Genomic DNA, 26,337 nt, shown 5'->3' on the forward strand with positions numbered 1-26,337 from the left:
GTAATGTTCTGTCTCTGGTCCATGGTAATGTTCTGTCTCTGGTCCACGGTAATGTTCGGTTTCAAGGTAAAGTTCGGTCTCTGGTCCACGGTAATGTTCTGTCTCTGGTCCACGGAAATGTTCTGTCTCTGGTACACGGAAATGTTCTGTGTCTGGTCCACGGTAATGTTCTGTCTCTGGTCCACGGTAATATTCTGTCTCTGGTTCACGATAATTTTGTGTTTCTGTTTCACGGTAATGTTCCGTTTCTGGTCCACGATAATGTTCTGTTTCGGTTTCACGGTAATGTTCTGTCTCTGGTCCACGGTAATGTTCTGTGTCTGGTCCACGATAATGTTCGGTTTCATGGTAAAGTTCCGTTTCTGGTCCACGATAATGTTCTGTCTCTGGTCCACGGTAATGTTCGATCTCTGGTCCACGATAATGTTCTGTCTCTGGTCCACGGTAATGTTCTTTCTCTGGTCCAAAATAATGTTCCGTTTCTGGTCCACGGTAATGTTTTGTTTCTTTTTCACGGTAATGTTCTGTCTCTGGTCCACGGTAATGTTCTGTCTCTGGTCCGCGGTAATGTTCGATCTCTGGTCCACGATAATGTTCTGTTTCAAGGTAATGTTCGGTCTCTGGTCCACGGTAATGTTCTGTCTCTGGTCCATGGTAATGTTCTGTCTCTGGTCCACGGTAATATTCTGTCTCTGGTCCAAGATAATGTTCGATCTCTGGTCCACGATAATGTTCGGTTTCACGGTAATGTTCCGTCTCTGGTCCACGATAATGTTCTGTTTCTGTATCACGGTAATGTTCCGTTTCTGGTCCACGATAATTTTTTGTTTCTGTTTCACGGTAATGTTCCGTTTCTGGTCCACGACAATGTTCGGTTTCATGGTAATGTTCTGTCTCTGGTCCACGGTAATGTTCTGTGTCTGGTCCAGGATAATGTTCGGTTTCATGGTAAAGTTCCGTTTCTGGTCCACGATAATGTTCTGTCTCTGGTCCACGGTAATGTTCGATCTCTGGTCCACGATAATGTTCTGTCTCTGGTCCACGGTAATGTTCTTTCTCTGGTCCAAGATAATGTTCCGTTTCTGGTCCACGGTAATGTTTTGTTTCTTTTTCACGGTAATGTTCTGTCTCTGGTCCACGGTAATGTTCTGTCTCTGGTCCACGGTAATGTTCGATCTCTGGTCCACGATAATGTTCGGTTTCACGGTAATGTTCCGTCTCTGGTCCACGATAATGTTGTGTTTCTGTTTCACGGTAATGTTCCGTTTCTGGTCCACGATAATTTTGTGTTTCTGTTTCACGGTAATGTTCCGTTTCTGGTCCACGATAATGTTCTGTTTCAAGGTAATGTTCGGTCTCTGGTCCACGGTAATGTTCTGTCTCTGGTCCATGGTAATGTTCTGTCTCTGGTCCACGGTAATATTCTTTCTCTGGTCCAAGATAATGTTCGATCTCTGGTCCACGATAATGTTCGGTTTCACGGTAATGTTCCGTCTCTGGTCCACGATAATGTTCTGTTTCTGTATCACGGTAATGTTCCGTTTCTGGTCCACGATAATTTTTTGTTTCTGTTTCACGGTAATGTTCCGTTTCTGGTCCACGATAATGTTCGGTTTCATGGTAATGTTCTGTCTCTGGTCCACGGTAATGTTCTGTGTCTGGTCCACGATAATGTTCGGTTTCACGGTAATGTTCCGTCTCTGGTCCACGATAATGTTCCGTCTTTGGTCCACGATAATTTTCTGTTTCATGGTAATGTTCCGTTTCTGGTCCACGATAATTTTGTGTTTCTGTTTCACGGTATTGTTCCGTTTCTGGTCCACGATAATGTTCTGTTTTTGTTTCACGGTAATGTTCTATTTCCGTTTCACGGTAATGTTCTGTCTCTGGTCCACGGTAATGTTGTGTTTCTGTTTCACGGTAATGTTCCGTCTCTGGTCCACGATAATGTTCGGTTTCACGATAATGTTCCGTTTCTGGTCCACGATAATGTTCCGTCTCTGGTCCACGATAATGTTGTTTTTCTGTTTCACGGTAATGTTCCGTTTCTGGTCCATGATAATGTTCTGTTTCATGGTAATGTTCTGTCTCTGGTCCATGGTAATATTCTGTCTCTGGTCCACGGTAATGTTCGGTTTCAAGGTAAAGTTCGGTCTCTGGTCCACAGTAATGTTCTGTCTCTGGTCCACGGTAATGTTCTGTCTCTGGTCCACAGAAATATTCTGTCTCTGGTCCACGGAAATGTTCTGTCTCTGGTCCACGGTAATGTTCTGTTTCACGATAATGTTCTGTTTCTGGTTCACGATAATGTTCCGTCTCTGGTCCACGATAATGTTGTTTTTCTGTTTCACGGTAATGTTCCGTTTCTGGTCCATGATAATGTTCTGTTTCATGGTAATGTTCTGTCTCTGGTCCATGGTAATATTCTGTCTCTGGTCCACGGTAATGTTCGGTTTCAAGGTAAAGTTCGGTCTCTGGTCCACGGTAATGTTCTGTCTCTGGTCCACGTAAATGTTCTGTCTCTGGTCCACGGAAATGTTCTGTGTCTGGTCCACGGTAATGTTCTGTCTCTGGTCCACGGTAATATTCTGTCTCTGGTCCACAATAATTTTGTGTTTCTGTTTCACGGTAATGTTCCGTTTCTGGTCCACGGTAATGTTCTGTGTCTGGTCCAAGATAATGTTCGGTTTCATGGTAAAGTTCCGTTTCTGGTCCACGATAATGTTCTGTCTCTGGTCCACGGTAATGTTCGATCTCTGGTCCACGATAATGTTCTGTCTCTGGTCCACGGTAATGTTCTTTCTCTGGTCCAAGATAATGTTCCGTTTCTGGTCCACGGTAATGTTTTGTTTCTTTTTCACGGTAATGTTCTGTCTCTGGTCCACGGTAATGTTCTGTCTCTGGTCCACGGTAATGTTCGATCTCTGGTCCACGATAATGTTCGGTTTCACGGTAATGTTCCGTCTCTGGTCCACGATAATGTTGTGTTTCTGTTTCACGGTAATGTTCCGTTTCTGGTCCACGATAATTTTGTGTTTCTGTTTCACGGTAATGTTCCGTTTCTGGTCCACGATAATGTTCTGTTTCAAGGTAATGTTCGGTCTCTGGTCCACGGTAATGTTCTGTCTCTGGTCCATGGTAATGTTCTGTCTCTGGTCCACGGTAATATTCTGTCTCTGGTCCAAGATAATGTTCGATCTCTGGTCCACGATAATGTTCGGTTTCACGGTAATGTTCCGTCTCTGGTCCACGATAATGTTCTGTTTCTGTATCACGGTAATGTTCCGTTTCTGGTCCACGATAATTTTTTGTTTCTGTTTCACGGTAATGTTCCGTTTCTGGTCCACGATAATGTTCGGTTTCATGGTAATGTTCTGTCTCTGGTCCACGGTAATGTTCTGTGTCTGGTCCACGATAATGTTCGGTTTCACGGTAATGTTCCGTCTCTGGTCCACGATAATGTTCCGTCTTTGGTCCACGATAATGTTCTGTTTCATGGTAGTGTTCCGTTTCTGGTCCACGATAATTTTGTGTTTCTGTTTCACGGTATTGTTCCGTTTCTGGTCCACGATAATGTTCTGTCTCTGGTCCACGGTAATGTTCTGTGTCTGGTCCACGATAATGTTCGGTTTCACGGTAATGTTCCGTTTCTGGTCCACGATAATGTTCTGTTTCGGTTTCACGGTAATGTTCTTTCTCTGGTCCACGATAATGTTCCGTTTCTGGTCCACGGTAATGTTCTGTTTCTTTTTCACGGTATTGTTCCGTTTCTGGTCCACGATAATGTTCTGTCTCTGGTCCACGGTAATGTTCGATCTCTGGTCCACGATAATGCTCTGTCTCTGGTCCACGGTAATGTTCTTTCTCTGGTCCAAGATAATGTTCGGTCTCTGGTCCACGGTAATGTTCTGTCTCTGGTCCACGGTAATGTTCTGTCTCTGGTCCATGGTAATATTCTGTCTCTGGTCCACGATAATGTTCGATCTCTGGTCCACGATAATGTTCGGTTTCACGGTAATGTTCCGTCTCTGGTCCACGATAATGTTCTGTTTCTGTATCACGGTAATGTTCCGTTTCTGGTCCACGATAATTTTTTGTTTCTGTTTCACGGTAATGTTCCGTTTCTGGTCCACGATAATGTTCGGTTTCATGGTAATGTTCTGTCTCTGGTCCACGGTAATGTTCTGTGTCTGGTCCACGATAATGTTCGGTTTCAAGGTAATGTTCCGTCTCTGGTTAACGATAATGTTCCGTCTTTGGTCCACGATAATGTTCTGTTTCATGGTAATGTTCCATTTCTGGTCCACGATAATTTTGTGTTTCTGTTTCACGGTAATGGTCGGTTTCACGATAACGTTCCGTTTCTGGTCCAAGATAACGTTCTGTCTCTGGTCCACGATAATGTTGTTTTTTTGTTTCACGGTAATGTTCCGTTTCTGGTCCATGATAATGATCTGTTTCATGGTAATGTTCTGTCTCTGGTCCATGGTAATATTCTGTCTCTGGTCCACGGTAATGTTCGGTTTAAAGGTAAAGTTCGGTCTCTGGTCCACAGTAATGTTCTGTCTCTGTTTCACGGTAATGTTCTGTCTCTGGTCCACGGAAATGTTCTGTCTCTGGTCCACGGAAATGTTCTGTCTCTGGTCCACGGTAATGTTCTGTCTCTGGTCCACGGTAATGTTCTGTCTCTGGTCCACGATAATTTTGTGTTTCTGTTTCACGGTAATGTTCCGTTTCTGGTCCACGATAATGTTCTGTTTCGGTTTCACGGTAATGTTCTGTCTCTGGTCCACGGTAATGTTCTGTGTCTGGTCCACGATAATGTTCGGTTTCACGGTAATGTTCCGTTTCTGGTCCACGATAATGTTCTGTTTCGGTTTCACGGTAATGTTCTTTCTCTGGTCCACGATAATGTTCCGTTTCTGGTCCACGGTAATGTTCTGTTTCTTTTTCACGGTAATGTTCTGTCTCTGGTCCACGGTAATGTTCTGTCTCTGGTCCACGGTAATGTTCGATCTCTGGTCCACGATAATGTTCGGTTTCACGGTAATGTTCCGTCTCTGGTCCACGATAATGTTGTGTTTCTGTTTCACGGTAATATTCCGTTTCTGGTCCACGATAATGTTGTGTTTCTGTTTCATGGTAATGTTCTGTCTCTGGTCCACGGTAATGTTCTGTGTCTGGTCCACGATTATGTTTGGTTTCACGGTAATGTTCCGTCTCTGGTCTATGATAATGTTCCGTCTTTGGTCCACGATAATGTTCTGTCTCTGGTCCATGATAATGTTCCGTTTCTGGTCCACGGTAATGTTCTGTTTCCTTTTCACGGTAATGTTCTGTCTCTGGTCCACGATAATGTTCGGTTTCACGGTAATGTTCCGTCTCTGGTCCACGATAATGTTGTGTTTCTGTTTCACGGTAATGTTCCGTTTCTGGTCCACGATTATTTTGTGTTTCTGTTTCACGGTAATGTTCCGTTTCTGGTCCACGATAATGTTCTGTTTCGGTTTCATGGTAATGTTCTGTTTCTGGTCCACGATAATGTTCTGTTTCGGTTTCACGGTAATGTTCTGTCTCTGGTTCACGGTAATGTTCCGTCTCTGGTCCACGATAATGTTCTGTTTCTGTATCACGGTAATGTTCCGTTTCTGGTCCACGATAATGTTCTGTTTCTGTATCACGGTAATGTTCCGTTTCTGGTCCACGATAATTTTTTGTTTCTGTTTCACGGTAATGTTCCGTTTCTGGTCCACGATAAGGTTCGGTTTCATGGTAATGTTCTGTCTCTGGTCCACGGTAATGTTCTGTGTCTGGTCCACGATAATGTTCGGTTTCACGGTAATGTTCCGTCTCTGGTCCACGATAATGTGACGTCTTTGGTCCACGATAATGTTCTGTTTCATGGTAATGTTCCGTTTCTGGTCCACGATAATGTTCTGTCTCTGGTCCACGGTAATGTTCTTTCTCTGGTCCACGATAATGTTCCGTTTCTGGTCCACGGTAATGTTCTGTTTCTTTTTCACGGTAATGTTCTGTCTCTGGTCCACGGTAATGTTCTGTTTAGGTTTCACGGTAATGTTCTGTCTCTGGTCCATGGTAATGTTCCGTCTCTGGTCCACCATAATGTTCTGTCTCTGATCCACGATAATGTTCTGTCTCTGGTCCACGATAATGTGACGTCTTTGGTCCACGATAATGTTCTGTTTCATGGTAATGTTCCATTTCTGGTCCACGGAAATGTTCTGTCTCTGGTCCACGGTAATGTTCTGTCTCTGGTCCACGGTAATGTTCTATCTCTGGTCCACGATAATTTTGTGTTTCTGTTTCACGGTATTGTTCCGTTTCTGGTCCACGATAATGTTCTGTTTTTGTTTCACGGTAATGTTCTGTTTCCGTTTCACGGTAATGTTCTGTCTCTGGTCCACGGTAACATTGTGTTTCTGTTTCACGGTAATGTTCCGTCTCTGGTACACGATAATGTTCGGTTTCACGATAATGTTCTGTTTCTGGTTCACGATAATGTTCCGTCTCTGGTCCACGATAATGTTGTTTTTCTGTTTCACGGTAATGTTCCGTTTCTGGTCCATGATAATGTTCTGTTTCATGGTAATGTTCTGTCTCTGGTCCATGGTAATATTCTGTCTCTGGTCCACGGTAATGTTCGGTTTCAAGGTAAAGTTCGGTCTCTGGTCCACGGTAATGTTCTGTCTCTGGTCCACGGAAATGTTCTGTCTCTGGTCCACGGAAATGTTCTGTGTCTGGTCCACGGTAATGTTCTGTCTCTGGTCCACGGTAATATTCTGTCTCTGGTCCACGATAATTTTGTGTTTCTGTTTCACGGTAATGTTCCGTTTCTGGTCCACGATAATGTTCTGTTTTGGTTTCACGGTAATGTTCTGTCTCTGGTCCACGGTAATGTTCTGTGTCTGGTCCACGATAATGTTCGGTTTCATGGTAAAGTTCCGTTTCTGGTCCACGATAATGTTCTGTCTCTGGTCCACGGTAATGTTCGATCTCTGGTCCACGATAATGTTCTGTCTCTGGTCCACGGTAATGTTCTTTCTCTGGTCCAAGATAATGTTCCGTTTCTGGTCCACGGTAATGTTTTGTTTCTTTTTCACGGTAATGTTCTGTCTCTGGTCCACGGTAATGTTCTGTCTCTGGTCCACGGTAATGTTCGATCTCTGGTCCACGATAATGTTCGGTTTCACGGTAATGTTCTGTCTCTGGTCCACGATAATGTTGTGTTTCTGTTTCACGGTAATGTTCCGTTTCTGGTCCACGATAATTTTGTGTTTCTGTTTCACGGTAATGTTCCGTTTCTGGTCCACGATAATGTTCTGTTTCAAGGTAATGTTCGGTCTCTGGTCCACGGTAATGTTCTGTCTCTGGTCCATGGTAATGTTCTGTCTCTGGTCCACGGTAATATTCTGTCTCTGGTCCAAGATAATGTTCGATCTCTGGTCCACGATAATGTTCGGTTTCACGGTAATGTTCCGTCTCTGGTCCACGATAATGTTCTGTTTCTGTATCACGGTAATGTTCCGTTTCTGGTCCACGATAATTTTTTGTTTCTGTTTCACGGTAATGTTCCGTTTCTGGTCCACGATAATGTTCGGTTTCATGGTAATGTTCTGTCTCTGGTCCACGATAATGTTCGGTTTCACGGTAATGTTCCGTCTCTGGTCCACGATAATGTTCCGTCTTTGGTCCACGATAATGTTCTGTTTCATGGTAATGTTCCGTTTCTGGTCCACGATAATTTTGTGTTTCTGGTCCACGATAATGTTCTGTTTTTGTTTCATGGTAATGTTCTGTTTCCGTTTCACGGTAATGTTCTGTCTCTGGTCCACGGTAATGTTGTGTTTCTGTTTCACGGTAATGTTCCGTCTCTGGTCCACGATAATGTTCGGTTTCACGATAATGTTCCGTTTCTGGTCCACGATAATGTTCCGTCTCTGGTCCACGATAATGTTGTTTTTCTGTTTCACGGTAATGTTCCGTTTCTGGTCCATGATAATGTTCTGTTTCATGGTAATATTCTGTCTCTGGTCCATGGTAATATTCTGTCTCTGGTCCACGGTAATGTTCGGTTTCAAGGTAAAGTTCGGTCTCTGGTCCACAGTAATGTTCTGTCTCTGGTCCATGGTAATGTTCTGTCTCTGGTCCACAGAAATGTTCTGTCTCTGGTCCACGGAAATGTTCTGTCTCTGGTCCACGGTAATGTTCTGTCTCTGGTCCACGGTAATGTTCTGTCTCTGGTCCACGATAATTTTGTGTTTCTGTTTCACGGTAATGTTCCGTTTCTGGTCCACGATAATGTTCTGTTTCGGTTTAACGGTAATGTTCTGTCTCTGGTCCACGGTAATGTTCTGTGTCTGGTCCACGATAATGTTCGGTTTCACGGTAATGTTCCGTTTCTGGTCCACGATAATGTTCTGTTTCGGTTTCACGGTAATGTTCTTTTTCTGGTCCACGATAATGTTCCGTTTCTGGTCCACGGTAATGTTCTGTTTCTTTTTCACGGTATTGTTCCGTTTCTGGTCCACGATAATGTTCTGTCTCTGGTCCACGGTAATGTTCGATCTCTGGTCCACGATAATAATCTGTCTCTGGTCCACGGTAATGTTCTTTCTCTGGTCCAAGATAATGTTCGGTCTCTGGTCCACGGTAATGTTCTGTCTCTGGTCCACGGTAATGTTCTGTCTCTGGTCCACGGTAATATTCTGTCTCTGGTCCACGATAATGTTCGATCTCTGGTCCACGATAATGTTCGGTTTCACGGTAATGTTCCGTCTCTGGTCCACGATAATGTTCTCTTTCTGTATCACGGTAATGTTCCGTTTCTGGTCCACGATAATTTTTTGTTTCTGTTTCACGGTAATGTTCCGTTTCTGGTCCACGATAATGTTCGGTTTCATGGTAATGTTCTGTCTCTGGTCCACGGTAATGTTCTGTGTCTGGTCCACGATAATGTTCGGTTTCAAGGTAATGTTCCGTCTCTGGTCCACGATAATGTTCCGTCTTTGGTCCACGATAATGTTCTGTTTCATGGTAATGTTCCATTTCTGGTCCACGATAATTTTGTGTTTCTGTTTCACGGTAATGTTCGGTTTCACGATAACGTTCCGTTTCTGGTCCACGATAATGTTCCGTCTCTGGTCCACGATAATGTTGTTTTTCTGTTTCACGGTAATGTTCCGTTTCTGGTCCATGATAATGTTCTGTTTCATGGTAATGTTCTGTCTCTGGTCCATGGTAATATTCTGTCTCTGGTCCACGGTAATGTTCGGTTTAAAGGTAAAGTTCGGTCTCTGGTCCACAGTAATGTTCTGTCTCTGGTTCACGGTAATGTTCTGTCTCTGGTCCACGGAAATGTTCTGTCTCTGGTCCACGGAAATGTTCTGTCTCTGGTCCACGGTAATGTTCTGTCTCTGGTCCACGGTAATGTTCTGTCTCTGGTCCACGATAATTTTGTGTTTCTGTTTCACGGTAATGTTCCGTTTCTGGTCCACGATAATGTTCTGTTTCGGTTTCACGGTAATGTTCTTTCTCTGGTCCACGATAATGTTCCGGTTCTGGTCCACGGTAATGTTCTGTTTCTTTTTCACGGTAATGTTCCGTTTCTGGTCCACGATAATGTTCTGTCTCTGGTCCACGGTAATGTTCGATCTCTGGTCCACGATAATGTTCTGTCTCTGGTCCACGGTAATGTTCTTTCTCTGGTCCAAGATAATGTTCCGTTTCTGGTCCACGGTAATGTTCTGTTTCTTTTTCACGGTAATGTTCTGTCTCTGGTCCACGGTAATGTTCTGTCTCTGGTCCACGGTAATGTTCGATCTCTGGTCCACGATAATGTTCGGTTTCACGGTAATGTTCCGTCTCTCGTCCACGATAATGTTGTGTTTCTGTTTCACGGTAATGTTCCGTTTCTGGTCCACGATAATTTTGTGTTTCTGTTTCACGGTAATGTTCCGTTTCTGGTCCACGATAATGTTCTGTTTCGGTTTCATGGTAATGTTCTGTCTCTGGTCCACGGTAATGTTCTGCGTCTGGTCCACGATAATGTTTGGTTTCACGGTAATGTTCCGTCTCTGGTCTATGATAATGTTCCGTCTTTGGTCCACGATAATGTTCTGTCTCTGGTCCATGATAATGTTCCGTTTCTGGTCCACGGTAATGTTCTGTTTCCTTTTCACGGTAATGTTCTGTCTCTGGTCCACGATAATGTTCGGTTTCACGGTAATGTTCCGTCTCTGGTCCACGATAATGTTGTGTTTCTGTTTCACGGTAATGTTCCGTTTCTGGTCCACGATTATTTTGTGTTTCTGTTTCACGGTAATGTTCCGTTTCTGGTCCACGATAATGTTCTGTTTCGGTTTCATGGTAATGTTCTGTCTCTGGTCCACGGTAATGTTCTGTCTCTGGTCCACGCTAATGTTCTGTTTCTGTTTCACGGTAATGTTCCGTTTCTGGTCCACGATAATGTTGTTTTTCTGTTTCACGGTAATGTTCTGTCTCTGGTCCACGCTAATGTTCTGTTTCTGTTTCACGGTAATGTTCCGTTTCTGGTCCACGATAATGTTGTGTTTCTGTTTCACGGTAATGTTCCGTTTCTGGTCCACGATAATGTTCTGTTTCGGTTTCATGGTAATGTTTGGTCTCTGGTCCACGGTAATGTTCAGTTTCACGGTAATGTTCGGTCTCTGGTCCACGATAATGCTCGGTTTGACGATAATGTTCGGTTTCACGGTAATGTTCTGGTCCACGGTAATGTTCTGGTCCACGGTAATGTTCCGTCTCTGGTCCACAGTAATGTTCCGTATCTGGTCCATGGAAATGTTCGGTTTCACGGTAATGTTCCATTTCTGGTCCACGGTAATGTTCTGTCTCTGGTCCACGATAATGTTGGATTTCTGGTCGACGATAATTTTCGGTTTCACGGTAATGTTCTGTCTCTGGTCCACCATAATGTTCTGTTTCACGGTAATGTTCTGTCTCTGGTCCACCATAATGTTCTGTTTCACGGTAATGTTCGGTCTCTGGTCCACGATAATGTTCTGTTTCGGTTTCACGGTAATGTTCCGTCTCTGGTCCACGGTAATGTTCCGTCTCTAGTCCACGATAATGTTGTGTTTCTGTTTCACGGTAATGTTCCGTTTCTGGTCCATGACAATGTTCTGTTTCACGGTAATGTTCTGTCTCTGGTCCATGGTAATTTTCTGTTTCTGGTCCACGGTAATGTTCGGTTTCATGGTAATGTTCGGTCTCTGGTCCACGGCAATGTTCTGTCTCTGGTCCACGGTAATGTTCTGTCTCTGGTCCACGGTAATATTCTGTCTCTGGTCCACGATAATGTTCGATCTCTGGTCCACGATAATGTTCGGTTTCACGGTAATGTTCCATCTCTGGTACACGATAATGTTCTGTTTCTGTATCACGGTAATGTTCCGTTTCTGGTCCAGGATAATTTTTTGTTTCTGTTTCACGGTAATGTTCCGTTTCTGGTCCACGATAAAGTTTGGTTTCATGGTAATGTTCTGTCTCTGGTCCACGGTAATGTTCTGTGTCTGGTCCACGATAATGTTCGGTTTCACGGTAATGTTCCGTGTCTGGTCCACTATAATGTTCCGTCTTTGGTCCACGATAATGTTCTGTTTCATGGTAATGTTCCGTTTCTGGTCCACGATAATGTTCTGTCTCTGGTCCACGGTAATGTTCTTTCTCTGGTCCACGATAATGTTCCGTTTCTGGTCCACGGTAATGTTCTGTTTCTTTTTCACGGTAATGTTCTGTCTCTGGTCCACGGTAATGTTCTGTCTCTGGTCCACGGTAATGTTCGATCTCTGGTCCACGATAATGTTCGGTTTCACGGTAATGTTCCGTCTCTGGTCCACGATAATGTTGTGTTTCTGTTTCACGGTAATGTTCCATTTCTGGTCCACGATAATTTTGTGTTTCTGTTTCACGCTAATGTTCCGTTTCTGGTCCACGATAATGTTCTGTTTCGGTTTCATGGTAATGTTCTGTCTCTGGTCCACGATAATTTTGTGTTTCTGGTCCACGATAATGTTCGGTTTCACGATAATGTTCCGTTTCTGGTCAACGATAATGTTCTGTTTAGGTATCACGGTAATGTTCTGTCTCTGGTCCATGATAATGTTCCGTCTCTGGTCCACCATAATGTTCTGTCTCTGATCCACGATAATGTTCTGTCTCTGGTCCACGGTAATGTTCCGTTTCTGGTCCACGATAATGTTCTGTTTCTGTTTCACGGTAATGTTCCGTTTCTGGTCCATGATAATGTTCTGTTTCACGGTAATGTTCTGTCTCTGGTCCATGGTAATGTTCGGTCTCAAGGTAAAGTTCGGTCTCTGGTCCACGGTAAAGTTCGGTCTCTGGTCCACGGTAATGTTCTGTCTCTGGTCCACGGTAATGTTCTGTCTCTGGTCCACGGTAATGTTCGATCTCTGGTCCACGATAATGTTCGGTTTCACGGTAATGTTCTGTGTCTGGTCCACGATAATGTTCTTTTTCGGTTTCACGGTAATGTTCCGTTTCTGGTCCACGATAATGTTCTGTTTCGGTTTCACGGTAACGTTCCATCTCTGGTCCACGGTAATGTTCCATCTCTGGTCCACGATAATGTTGTGTTTCTGTTTCACGGTAATGTTCCGTTTCTGGTCCATGACAATGTTCTGTTTCACGGTAATATTCTGTCTCTGGTCCATGGTAATTTTCTGTTTCTGGTCCACGGTAATGTTCGGTTTCAAGGTAATGTTCGGTCTCTGGTCCACGGTAATGTTCTGTCTCTGGTCCACGGTAATGTTCTGTCTCCTGTACACGGTAATATTCTGTCTCTGGTCCACGATAATGTTCGATCTCTGGTCCACGATAATGTTCGGTTTCACGGTAATGTTCCGTCTCTGGTCCACGATAATGTTCTGTTTCTGTATCAAGGTAATGTTCCGTTTTTGGTCCACGATAATTTTTTGTTTCTGTTTCACGGTAATGTTCCGTTTCTGGTCCACGGTAATGTTCTGTTTCTTTTTCACGGTAATGTTCTGTCTCTGGTCCACGGTAATGTTCTGTCTCTGGTCCACGGTAATGTTCGATCTCTGGTCCACGATAATGTTCGGTTTCACGGTAATGTTCCGTCTCTGGTCCACGATAATGTTGTGTTTCTGTTTCATGGTAATGTTCCATTTCTGGTCCACGATAATTTTGTGTTTCTGTTTCACGCTAATGTTCCGTTTCTGGTCCACGATAATGTTCTGTTTCGGTTTCATGGTAATGTTCTGTCTCTGGTCCACGATAATTTTGTGTTTCTGGTCCACGATAATGTTCGGTTTCACGATAATGTTCCGTTTCTGGTCAACGATAATGTTCTGTTTAGGTATCACGGTAATGTTCTGTCTCTGGTCCATGATAATGTTCCGTCTCTGGTCCACCATAATGTTCTGTCTCTGATCCACGATAATGTTCTGTCTCTGGTCCACGATAATGTTCCGTTTCTGGTCCACGATAATGTTCTGTTTCGGTTTCACGGTAATGTTCTGTCTCTGGTCCACGATAATGTTCCGTTTCTGGTCCACGATAATGTTCTGTTTTGGTTTCAAGGTAATGTTCTGTCTCTGGTCTACGGTAATGTTGTGTTTCTGTTTCACGGTAATGTTCCGTTTCTGGTCCACGATAATCTTCTGTTTCGGTTTCACGGTAATGTTCCGTTTCTGGTCCACGATAATGTTCTGTTTCTGTTTCACGGTAATGTTCCGTTTCTGGTCCATGATAATGTTCTGTTTCACGGTAATGTTCTGTCTCTGGTCCATGGTAATGTTCGGTCTCAAGGTAAAGTTCGGTCTCTGGTCCACGGTAATGTTCTGTCTCTGGTCCATGGTAATGTTCTGTCTCTGGTCCACGGTAATGTTCGATCTCTGGTCCACGATAATGTTCGGTTTCACGGTAATGTTCTGTGTCTGGTCCACGATAATGTTCTTTTTCGGTTTCACGGTAATGTTCCATTTCTGGTCCACGATAATGTTCTGTTTCAGTTTCACGGTAACGTTCAGTCTCTGGTCCACGGTAATGTTCCGTCTCTGGTCCACGATAATGTTGTGTTTCTGTTTCACGGTAATGTTCCGTTTCTGGTCCATGACAATGTTCTGTTTCACGGTAATGTTCTGTCTCTGGTCCATGGTAATTTTCTGTTTCTGGTCCACGGTAATGTTCGGTTTCAAGGTAATGTTCGGTCTCTGGTCCACGGTAATGTTCTGTCTCCTGTACACGGTAATATTCTGTCTCTGGTCCACGATAATGTTCGATCTCTGGTCCACGATAATGTTCGGTTTCACGGTAATGTTCCGTCTCTGGTCCACGATAATGTTCTGTTTCTGTATCACGGTAATGTTCCGTTTTTGGTCCACGATAATTTTTTGTTTCTGTTTCACGGTAATGTTCGGTTTCTGGTCCACGATAATGTTCGGTTTCATGGTAATGTTCTGTCTCTGGTCCACGGTAATGTTCTGTGTCTGGTCCACGATAATGTTCGGTTTCACGGTAATGTTCCGTCTCTGGTCCACGATAATGTTGCGTCTTTGGTCCACGATAATGATCTGTTTCTGGTCCACGGTAATGTTCTATTTCTTTTTCACGGTAATGTTCCGTTTCTGGTCCACGATAATGTTCTGTCTCTGGTCCACGGTAATGTTCGATCTCTGGTCCACGATAATGTTCTGTCTCTGGTCCACGGTAATGTTCTTTCTCTGGTCCAAGATAATGTTCCGTTTCTGGTCCACGGTAATGTTCTGTTTCTTTTTCACGGTAATGTTCTGTCTCTGGTCCACGGTAATGTTCTGTCTCTGGTCCACGGTAATGTTCGATCTCTGGTCCACGATAATGTTCGGTTTCACGGTAATGTTCCGTCTCTGGTCCACGATAATGTTGTGTTTCTGTTTCACGGTAATGTTTCGTTTCTGGTCCACGATAATGTTGTGTTTCTGTTTCACGGTAATGTTCCGTTTCTGGTCCACGATAATTTTGTGTTTCTGTTTCACGGTAATGTTCCGTTTCTGGTCCACGATAATGTTCTGTTTCGGTTTCATGGTAATGTTCTGTCTCTGGTCCACGGTAATGTTCTGTGTCTGGTCCACGATAATGTTTGGTTTCACGGTAATGTTCCGTCTCTGGTCTATGATAATGTTCCGTCTTTGGTCCACGATAATGTTCTGTCTCTGGTCCATGATAATGTTCCGTTTCTGGTCCACGGTAATGTTCTGTTTCCTTTTCACGGTAATGTTCTGTCTCTGGTCCACGATAATGTTCGGTTTCACGGTAATGTTCCGTCTCTGGTCCACGATAATGTTGTGTTTCTGTTTCACGGTAATGTTCCGTTTCTGGTCCACGATTATTTTGTGTTTCTGTTTCACAGTAATGTTCCGTTTCTGGTCCACGATAATGTTCTGTTTCGGTTTCATGGTAATGTTCTGTTTCTGGTCCACGATAATGTTCTGTTTCGGTTTCATGGTAATGTTCTGTCTCTGGTCCACGGTAATGTTCTGTGTCTGGTCCACGATAATGTTCGGTTTCACGGTAATGTTCCGTCTCTGGTCTATGATAATGTTCCGTCTTTGGTCCACGATAATGTTCTGTCTCTGGTCCATGATAATGTTCCGTTTCTGGTCCACGGTAATGTTCTGTTTCCGTTTCACGGTAATGTTCTGTCTCTGGTCCACGGTAATGTTGTGTTTCTGTTTCACGGTAATGTTCTGTCTCTGGTTCACGGTAATGTTTTGTCTCTGGTCCACGCTAATGTTCTGTTTCTGTTTCACGGTAATGTTCCGTTTCTGGTCCACGATAATGTTGTTTTTCTGTTTCACGGTAATGTTCTGTCTCTGGTCCACGCTAATGTTCTGTTTCTGTTTCACGGTAATGTTCCGTTTCTGGTCCACGATAATGTTGTGTTTCTGTTTCACGGTAATGTTCCGTTTCTGGTCCACGATAATGTTCTGTTTCGGTTTCATGGTAATGTTTGGTCTCTGGTCCACGGTAATGTTCAGTTTCACGGTAATGTTCGGTCTCTGGTCCACGATAATGCTCGGTTTGACGATAATGTTCGGTTTCACGGTAATGTTCTGGTCCACGGTAATGTTCTGGTCCACGGTAATGTTCCGTCTCTGGTCCACAGTAATGTTCCGTATCTGGTCCATGGAAATGTTCGGTTTCACGGTAATGTTCCATTTCTGGTCCACGATAATGTTCTGTCTCTGGTCCACGATAATGTTCGATTTCTGGTCGACGATAATGTTCGGTTTCACGGTAATGTTCTGTCTCTGGTCCACCATAATGTTCTGTTTCACGGTAATGTTCGGTCTCTGGTCCACGATAATGTTCTGTTTCGGTTTCACGGTAATGTTCCGTCTCTGGTCCACGGTAATGTTCCGTCTCTAGTCCACGATAATGTTGTGTTTCTGTTTCACGGTAATGTTCCGTTTCTGGTCCATGACAATGTTCTGTTTCACGGTAATGTTCTGTCTCTGGTCCATGGTAATTTTCTGTTTCTGGTCCACGGTAATGTTCGGTTTCAAGGTAATGTTCGGTCTCTGGTCCACGGCAATGTTCTGTCTCTGGTCCACGGTAATGTTCTGTCTCTGGTCCACGGTAATATTCTGTCTCTGGTCCACGATAATGTTCGATCTCTGGTCCACGATAATGTTCGGTTTCACGGTAATGTTCCATCTCTGGTACACGATAATGTTCTGTTTCTGTATCACGGTAATGTTCCGTTTCTGGTCCAGGATAATTTTTTGTTTCTGTTTCACGGTAATGTTCCGTTTCTGGTCCACGATAAAGTTCGGTTTCATGGTAATGTTCTGTCTCTGGTCCACGGTAATGTTCTGTGTCTGGTCCACGATAATGTTCGGTTTCACGGTAATGTTCCGTCTCTGGTCCACTATAATGTTCCGTCTTTGGTCCACGATAATGTTCTTTTTCACGGTAATGTTCTGTCTCTGGTCCACGGTAATGTTCTGTCTCTGGTCCACGGTAATGTTCGATCTCTGGTCCACGATAATGTTCGGTTTCACGGTAATGTTCCGTCTCTGGTCCACGATAATGTTGTGTTTCTGTTTCACGGTAATGTTCCATTTCTGGTCCACGATAATTTTGTGTTTCTGTTTCACGCTAATGTTCCGTTTCTGGTCCACGATAATGTTCTGTTTCGGTTTCATGGTAATGTTCTGTCTCTGGTCCACGATAATTTTGTGTTTCTGGTCCACGATAATGTTCGGTTTCACGATAATGTTCCGTTTCTGGTCAACGATAATGTTCTGTTTAGGTATCACGGTAATGTTCTGTCTCTGGTCCATGATAATGTTCCGTCTCTGGTCCACCATAATGTTCTGTCTCTGATCCACGATAATGTTCTGTCTCTGGTCCACGATAATGTTCCGTTTCTGGTCCACGATAATGTTCTGTTTCGGTTTCACGGTAATGTTCTGTCTCTGGTCCACGATAATGTTCCGTTTCTGGTCCACGATAATGTTCTGTTTTGGTTTCAAGGTAATGTTCTGTCTCTGGTCCACGGTAATGTTGTGTTTCTGTTTCACGGTAATGTTCCGTTTCTGGTCCACGATAATCTTCTGTTTCGGTTTCACGGTAATGTTCCGTTTCTGGTCCACGATAATGTTCTGTTTCTGTTTCACGGTAATGTTCCGTTTCTGGTCCATGATAATGTTCTGTTTCACGGTAATGTTCTGTCTCTGGTCCATGGTAATGTTCGGTCTCAAGGTAAAGTTCGGTCTCTGGTCCACGGTAATGTTCTGTCTCTGGTCCACGGTAATGTTCTGTCTCTGGTCCACGGTAATGTTCGATCTCTGGTCCACGATAATGTTCGGTTTCACGGTAATGTTCTGTGTCTGGTCCACGATAATGTTCTTTTTCGGTTTCACGGTAATGTTCCGTTTCTGGTCCACGATAATGTTCTGTTTCGGTTTCACGGTAACGTTCCATCTCTGGTCCACGGTAATGTTCCGTCTCTGGTCCACGATAATGTTGTGTTTCTGTTTCACGGTAATGTTCCGTTTCTGGTCCATGACAATGTTCTGTTTCACGGTAATGTTCTGTCTCTGGTCCATGGTAATTTTCTGTTTCTGGTCCACGGTAATGTTCGGTTTCAAGGTAATGTTCGGTCTCTGGTCCACGGTAATGTTCTGTCTCTGGTCCACGGTAATGTTCTGTCTCCTGTACACGGTAATATTCTGTCTCTGGTCCACGATAATGTTCGATCTCTGGTCCACGATAATGTTCGGTTTCACGGTAATGTTCCGTCTCTGGTCCACGATAATGTTCTGTTTCTGTATCACGGTAATGTTCCGTTTTTGGTCCACGATAATTTTTTGTTTCTGTTTCACGGTAATGTTCCGTTTCTGGTCCACGGTAATGTTCTGTTTCTTTTTCACGGTAATGTTCTGTCTCTGGTCCACGGTAATGTTCTGTCTCTGGTCCACGGTAATGTTCGATCTCTGGTCCACGATAATGTTCGGTTTCACGGTAATGTTCCGTCTCTGGTCCACGATAATGTTGTGTTTCTGTTTCATGGTAATGTTCCATTTCTGGTCCACGATAATTTTGTGTTTCTGTTTCACGCTAATGTTCCGTTTCTGGTCCACGATAATGTTCTGTTTCGGTTTCATGGTAATGTTCTGTCTCTGGTCCACGATAATTTTGTGTTTCTGGTCCACGATAATGTTCGGTTTCACGATAATGTTCCGTTTCTGGTCAACGATAATGTTCTGTTTAGGTATCACGGTAATGTTCTGTCTCTGGTCCATGATAATGTTCCGTCTCTGGTCCACCATAATGTTCTGTCTCTGATCCACGATAATGTTCTGTCTCTGGTCCACGATAATGTTCCGTTTCTGGTCCACGATAATGTTCTGTTTCGGTTTCACGGTAATGTTCTGTCTCTGGTCCACGATAATGTTCCGTTTCTGGTCCACGATAATGTTCTGTTTTGGTTTCAAGGTAATGTTCTGTCTCTGGTCCACGGTAATGTTGTGTTTCTGTTTCACGGTAATGTTCCGTTTCTGGTCCACGATAATCTTCTGTTTCGGTTTCACGGTAATGTTCCGTTTCTGGTCCACGATAATGTTCTGTTTCTGTTTCACGGTAATGTTCCGTTTCTGGTCCATGATAATGTTCTGTTTCACGGTAATGTTCTGTCTCTGGTCCATGGTAATGTTCGGTCTCAAGGTAAAGTTCGGTCTCTGGTCCACGGTAATGTTCTGTCTCTGGTCCATGGTAATGTTCTGTCTCTGGTCCACGGTAATGTTCGATCTCTGGTCCACGATAATGTTCGGTTTCACGGTAATGTTCTGTGTCTGGTCCACGATAATGTTCTTTTTCGGTTTCACGGTAATGTTCCGTTTCTGGTCCACGATAATGTTCTGTTTCGGTTTCACGGTAACGTTCCGTCTCTGGTCCACGGTAATGTTCCGTCTCTGGTCCACGATAATGTTGTGTTTCTGTTTCATGGTAATGTTCCGTTTCTGGTCCATGACAATGTTCTGTTTCACGGTAATGTTCTGTCTCTGGTCCATGGTAATTTTCTGTTTCTGGTCCACGGTAATGTTCGGTTTCAAGGTAATGTTCGGTCTCTGGTCCACGGTAATGTTCTGTCTCCTGTACACGGTAATATTCTGTCTCTGGTCCACGATAATGTTCGATCTCTGGTCCACGATAATGTTCGGTTTCACGGTAATGTTCCGTCTCTGGTCCACGATAATGTTCTGTTTCTGTATCACGGTAATGTTCCGTTTTTGGTCCACGATAATTTTTTGTTTCTGTTTCACGGTAATGTTCCGTTTCTGGTCCACGATAATGTTCGGTTTCATGGTAATGTTCTGTCTCTGGTCCACGGTAATGTTCTGTGTCTGGTCCACGATAATGTTCGGTTTCACGGTAATGTTCCGTCTCTGGTCCACGATAATGTTGCGTCTTTGGTCCACGATAATGATCTGTTTCTGGTCCACGGTAATGTTCTATTTCTTTTTCACGGTAATGTTCCGTTTCTGGTCCACGATAATGTTCTGTCTCTGGTCCACGGTAATGTTCGATCTCTGGTCCACGATAATGTTCTGTCTCTGGTCCACGGTAATGTTCTTTCTCTGGTCCAAGATAATGTTCCGTTTCTGGTCCACGGTAATGTTCTGTTTCTTTTTCACGGTAATGTTCTGTCTCTGGTCCACGGTAATGTTCTGTCTCTGGTCCACGGTAATGTTCGATCTCTGGTCCACGATAATGTTCGGTTTCACGGTAATGTTCCGTCTCTGGTCCACGATAATGTTGTGTTTCTGTTTCACGGTAATGTTCCGTTTCTGGTCCACGATAATTTTGTGTTTCTGTTTCACGGTAATGTTCCGTTTCTGGTCCACGATAATATTCTGTTTCAAGGTAATGTTCGGTCTCTGGTCCACGGTAATGTTCTGTCTCTGGTCCACGGTAATGTTCTGTCTCTGGTCCACGGTAATATTCTGTCTCTGGTCCACGATAATGTTCGATCTCTGGTCCACGATAATGTTCGGTTTCACGGTAATGTTCCGTCTCTGGTCCACGATAATGTTCTGTTTCTGTATCACGGTAATGTTCCGTTTCTGGTCCACGATAATTTTTTGTTTCTGTTTCACGGTAATGTTCCGTTTCTGGTCCATGATAATGTTCGGTTTCATCGTAATGTTCTGTCTCTGGTCCACGGTAATGTTCTGTGTCTGGTCCACGATAATGTTCGGTTTCACGGTAATGTTCCGTCTCTGGTCCACGATAATGTTCCGTCTTTGGTCCACGATAATGTTCTGTTTCATAGTAATGTTCCGTTTCTGGTCCACGATAATTTTGTGTTTCTGTTTCACGGTAATGTTCCGTTTCTGGTCCACGATAATGTTCTGTTTTTGTTTCACGGTAATGTTCTGTTTCCGTTTCACGGTAATGTTCTGTCTCTGGTCCACGGTAATGTTGTGTTTCTGTTTCACGGTAATGTTCCGTCTCTGGTCCACGATAATGTTCGGTTTCACGATAATGTTCCGTTTCTGGTCCACGATAATGTTCCGTCTCTGGTCCACGATAATGTTGTTTTTCTGTTTCAAGGTAATGTTCCGTTTCTGGTCCATGATAATGTTCTGTTTCATGGTAATGTTCTGTCTCTGGTCCATGGTAATATTCTGTCTCTGGTCCACGGTAATATTCTGTCTCTGGTCCACGATAATGTTCGATCTCTGGTCCACGATAATGTTCGGTTTCACGGTAATGTTCCGTCTCTGGTCCACGATAATGTTCTGTTTCTGTATCACGGTAATGTTCCGTTTTTGGTCCACGATAATCTTTTGTTTCTGTTTCACGGTAATGTTCCGTTTCTGGTCCAAGATAATGTTCGGTTTCACGGTAATGTTCTGTCTCTGGTCCATGGTAATTTTCTGTTTCTGGTCCACGGTAATGTTCGGTTTCAAGGTAATGTTCGGTCTCTGGTCCACGGTAATGTTCTGTCTCCTGTACACGGTAATATTCTGTCTCTGGTCCACGATAATGTTCGATCTCTGGTCCACGATAATGTTCGGTTTCACGGTAATGTTCCGTCTCTGGTCCACGATAATGTTCTGTTTCTGTATCACGGTAATGTTCCGTTTTTGGTCCACGATAATTTTTTGTTTCTGTTTCACGGTAATGTTCCGTTTCTGGTCCACGATAATGTTCGGTTTCATGGTAATGTTCTGTCTCTGGTCCACGGTAATGTTCTGTGTCTGGTCCACGATAATGTTCGGTTTCACGGTAATGTTCCGTCTCTGGTCCACGATAATGTTGCGTCTTTGGTCCACGATAATGATCTGTTTCTGGTCCACGGTAATGTTCTATTTCTTTTTCACGGTAATGTTCCGTTTCTGGTCCACGATAATGTTCTGTCTCTGGTCCACGGTAATGTTCGATCTCTTGTCCACGATAATGTTCTGTCTCTGGTCCACGGTAATGTTCTTTCTCTGGTCCAAGATAATGTTCCGTTTCTGGTCCACGGTAATGTTCTGTTTCTTTTTCACGGTAATGTTCTGTCTCTGGTCCACGGTAATGTTCTGTCTCTGGTCCACGGTAATGTTCGATCTCTGGTCCACGATAATGTTCGGTTTCACGGTAATGTTCCGTCTCTGGTCCACGATAATGTTGTGTTTCTGTTTCACGGTAATGTTCCGTTTCTGGTCCACGATAATTTTGTGTTTCTGTTTCACGGTAATGTTCCGTTTCTGGTCCACGATAATATTCTGTTTCAAGGTAATGTTCGGTCTCTGGTCCACGGTAATGTTCTGTCTCTGGTCCACGGTAATGTTCTGTCTCTGGTCCACGGTAATATTCTGTCTCTGGTCCACGATAATGTTCGATCTCTGGTCCACGATAATGTTCGGTTTCACGGTAATGTTCCGTCTCTGGTCCACGATAATGTTCTGTTTCTGTATCACGGTAATGTTCCGTTTCTGGTCCACGATAATTTTTTGTTTCTGTTTCACGGTAATGTTCCGTTTCTGGTCCATGATAATGTTCAGTTTCATCGTAATGTTCTGTCTCTGGTCCACGGTAATGTTCTGTGTCTGGTCCACGATAATGTTCGGTTTCACGGTAATGTTCCGTCTCTGGTCCACGATAATGTTCCGTCTTTGGTCCACGATAATGTTCTGTTTCATAGTAATGTTCCGTTTCTGGTCCACGATAATTTTGTGTTTCTGTTTCACGGTAATGTTCCGTTTCTGGTCCACGATAATGTTCTGTTTTTGTTTCACGGTAATGTTCTGTTTCCGTTTCACGGTAATGTTCTGTCTCTGGTCCACGGTAATGTTGTGTTTCTGTTTCACGGTAATGTTCCGTCTCTGGTCCACGATAATGTTCGGTTTCACGATAATGTTCCGTTTCTGGTCCACGATAATGTTCCGTCTCTGGTCCACGATAATGTTGTTTTTCTGTTTCAAGGTAATGTTCCGTTTCTGGTCCATGATAATGTTCTGTTTCATGGTAATGTTCTGTCTCTGGTCCATGGTAATATTCTGTCTCTGGTCCACGGTAATATTCTGTCTCTGGTCCACGATAATGTTCGATCTCTGGTCCACGATAATGTTCGGTTTCACGGTAATGTTCCGTCTCTGGTCCACGATAATGTTCTGTTTCTGTATCACGGTAATGTTCCGTTTTTGGTCCACGATAATTTTTTGTTTCTGTTTCACGGTAATGTTCCGTTTCTGGTCCAAGATAATGTTCGGTTTCATGGTAATGTTCTGTCTCTGGTCCACGGTAATGTTCTGTGTCTGGTCCACGATAATGTTCGGTTTCACGGTAATGTTCCGTCTCTGGTCCACGATAATGTTGCGTCTTTGGTCCACGATAATGATCTGTTTCATGGTAATGTTCCGTTTCTGGTCCACGATAATTTTGTATTTCTGTTTCACGGTAATGTTCCGTTTCTGGTCCAAGATAATGTTCTGTTTCGGTTTCACGGTAATGTTCTGTTTCCGTTTCACGGTAATGTTCTGTGTCTGGTCCACGGTAACATTGTGTTTCTGTTTCACGGTAATGTTCCGTCTCTGGTACACGATAATGTTCGGTTTCACGATAATGTTCTGTTTCTGGTTCACGATAATGTTCCGTCTCTGGTCCACGATAATGTTGTTTTTCTGTTTCACGGTAATGTTCGGTTTCTGGTCCATGATAATGTTCTGTTTCATGGTAATGTTCTGTCTCTGGTCCATGGTAATATTCTGTCTCTGGTCCACGGTAATGTTCGGTTTCAAGGTAAAGTTCGGTCTCTGGTCCATAGTAATGTTCTGTCTCTGGTCCACGATAATTTTGTGTTTCTGTTTCACGGTAATGTTCCGTTTCTAGTCCACGATAATGTTCTGTTTTTTCTTCACGGTAATGTTCTGTTTCCGTTTCACGGTAATATTCTGTCTCTGGTCCACGGTAACATTGTGTTTCTGTTTCACGGTAATGTTCCGTCTCTGGTACACGATAATGTTCGGTTTCACGATAATGTTCTGTTTCTGGTTCACGATAATGTTCCGTCTCTGGTCCACGATAATGTTGTTTTTCTGTTTCACGGTAATGTTCGGTTTCTGGTCCATGATAATGTTCTGTTTCATGGTAATGTTCTGTCTCTGGTCCATGGTAATATTCTGTCTCTGGTCCACGGTAATGTTCGGTTTCAAGGTAAAGTTCGGTCTCTGGTCCACAGTAATGTTCTGTCTCTGGTCCACGATAATTTTGTGTTTCTGTTTCACGGTAATGTTCCGTTTCTGGTCCACGATAATGTTCTGTTTTTGTTTCACGGTAATGTTCTGTTTCCGTTTCACGGTAATGTTCTGTCTCTGGTCCACGGTAATGTTGTGTTTCTGTTTCACGGTAATGTTCCGTCTCTGGTCCACGATAATGTTCGGTTTCACGATAATGTTCCGTTTCTGGTCCACGATAATGTTCCGTCTCTGGTCCGGTAATGTTCTGTCTCTGGTCCACGGTAATATTCTGTCTCTGGTCAACGATAATGTTCGATCTCTGGTCCACGATAATGTTCGGTTTCACGGTAATGTTCCATCTCTGGTACACGATAATGTTCTGTTTCTGTATCACGGTAATGTTCCGTTTCTGGTCCAGGATAATTTTTTGTTTCTGTTTCACGGTAATGTTCCGTTTCTGGTCCACGATAAAGTTCGGTTTCATGGTAATGTTCTGTCTCTGGTCCACGGTAATGTTCTGTGTCTGGTCCACGATAATGTTCGGTTTCACGGTAATTTTCCGTGTCTGGTCCACGATAATGTTCCATCTTTGGTCCACGATAATGTTCTGTTTCATGGTAATGTTCCGTTTCTGGTCCACGATAATGTTCTGTCTCTGGTCCACGGTAATGTTCTTTCTCTGGTCCACGATAATGTTCCGTTTCTGGTCCACGGTAATGTTCTGTTTCTTTTTCACGGTAATGTTCTGTCTCTGGTCCACGGTAATGTTCTGTCTCTGGTCCACGGTAATGTTCGATCTCTGGTCCACAATAATGTTCGGTTTCACGGTAATGTTCCGTCTCTGGTCCACGATAATGTTGTGTTTCTGTTTCACGGTAATGTTCCATTTCTGGTCCACGATAATTTTGTGTTTCTGTTTCACGCTAATGTTCCGTTTCTGGTCCACGATAATGTTCTGTTTCGGTTTCATGGTAATGTTCTGTCTCTGGTCCACGATAATTTTGTGTTTCTGGTCCACGATAATGTTCGGTTTCACGATAATGTTCCGTTTCTGGTCAACGATAATGTTCTGTCTCTGATCCACGATAATGTTCTGTCTCTGGTCCACGATAATGTTCCGTCTCTGGTCCACCATAATGTTCTGTCTCTGATCCACGATAATGTTCTGTCTCTGGTCCACGATAATGTTCCGTTTCTGGTCCACGATAATGTTCTGTTTCGGTTTCACGGTAATGTTCTGTCTCTGGTCCACGATAATGTTCCGTTTCTGGTCCACGATAATGTTCTGTTTTGGTTTCAAGGTAATGTTCTGTCTCTGGTCCACGGTAATGTTGTGTTTCTGTTTCACGGTAATGTTCCGTTTCTGGTCCACGATAATCTTCTGTTTCGGTTTCACGGTAATGTTCCGTTTCTGGTCCACGATAATGTTCTGTTTCTGTTTCACGGTAATGTTCCGTTTCTGGTCCATGATAATGTTCTGTTTCACGGTAATGTTCTGTCTCTGGTCCATGGTAATGTTCGGTCTCAAGGTAAAGTTCGGTCTCTGGTCCACGGTAATGTTCTGTCTCTGGTCCACGGTAATGTTCTGTCTCTGGTCCACGGTAATGTTCGATCTCTGGTCCACGATAATGTTGGGTTTCACGGTAATGTTCTGTGTCTGGTCCACGATAATGTTCTTTTTCGGTTTCACGGTAATGTTCCGTTTCTGGTCCACGATAATGTTCTGTTTCGGTTTCACGGTAACGTTCCGTCTCTGGTCCACGGTAATGTTCCGTCTCTGGTCCACGATAATGTTGTGTTTCTGTTTCACGGTAATGTTCCGTTTCTGGTCCATGACAATGTTCTGTTTCACGGTAATGTTCTGTCTCTGGTCCATGGTAATTTTCTGTTTCTGGTCCACGGTAATGTTCGGTTTCAAGGTAATGTTCTGTCTCTGGTCCACGGTAATGTTCTTTCTCTGGTCCACGATAATGTTCCGTTTCTGGTCCACGGTAATGTTCTGTTTCTTTTTCACGGTAATGTTCTGTCTCTGGTCCACGGTAATGTTCTGTCTCTGGTCCACGGTAATGTTCGATCTCTGGTCCAC

The sequence above is a fragment of the Leuresthes tenuis genome, unplaced genomic scaffold, assembly GCF_036924035.1.
Source record: "Leuresthes tenuis unplaced genomic scaffold, fLeuTen1.0.hap1 SCAF_1, whole genome shotgun sequence".
NCBI lineage: Eukaryota > Metazoa > Chordata > Actinopteri > Atheriniformes > Atherinopsidae > Leuresthes > Leuresthes tenuis.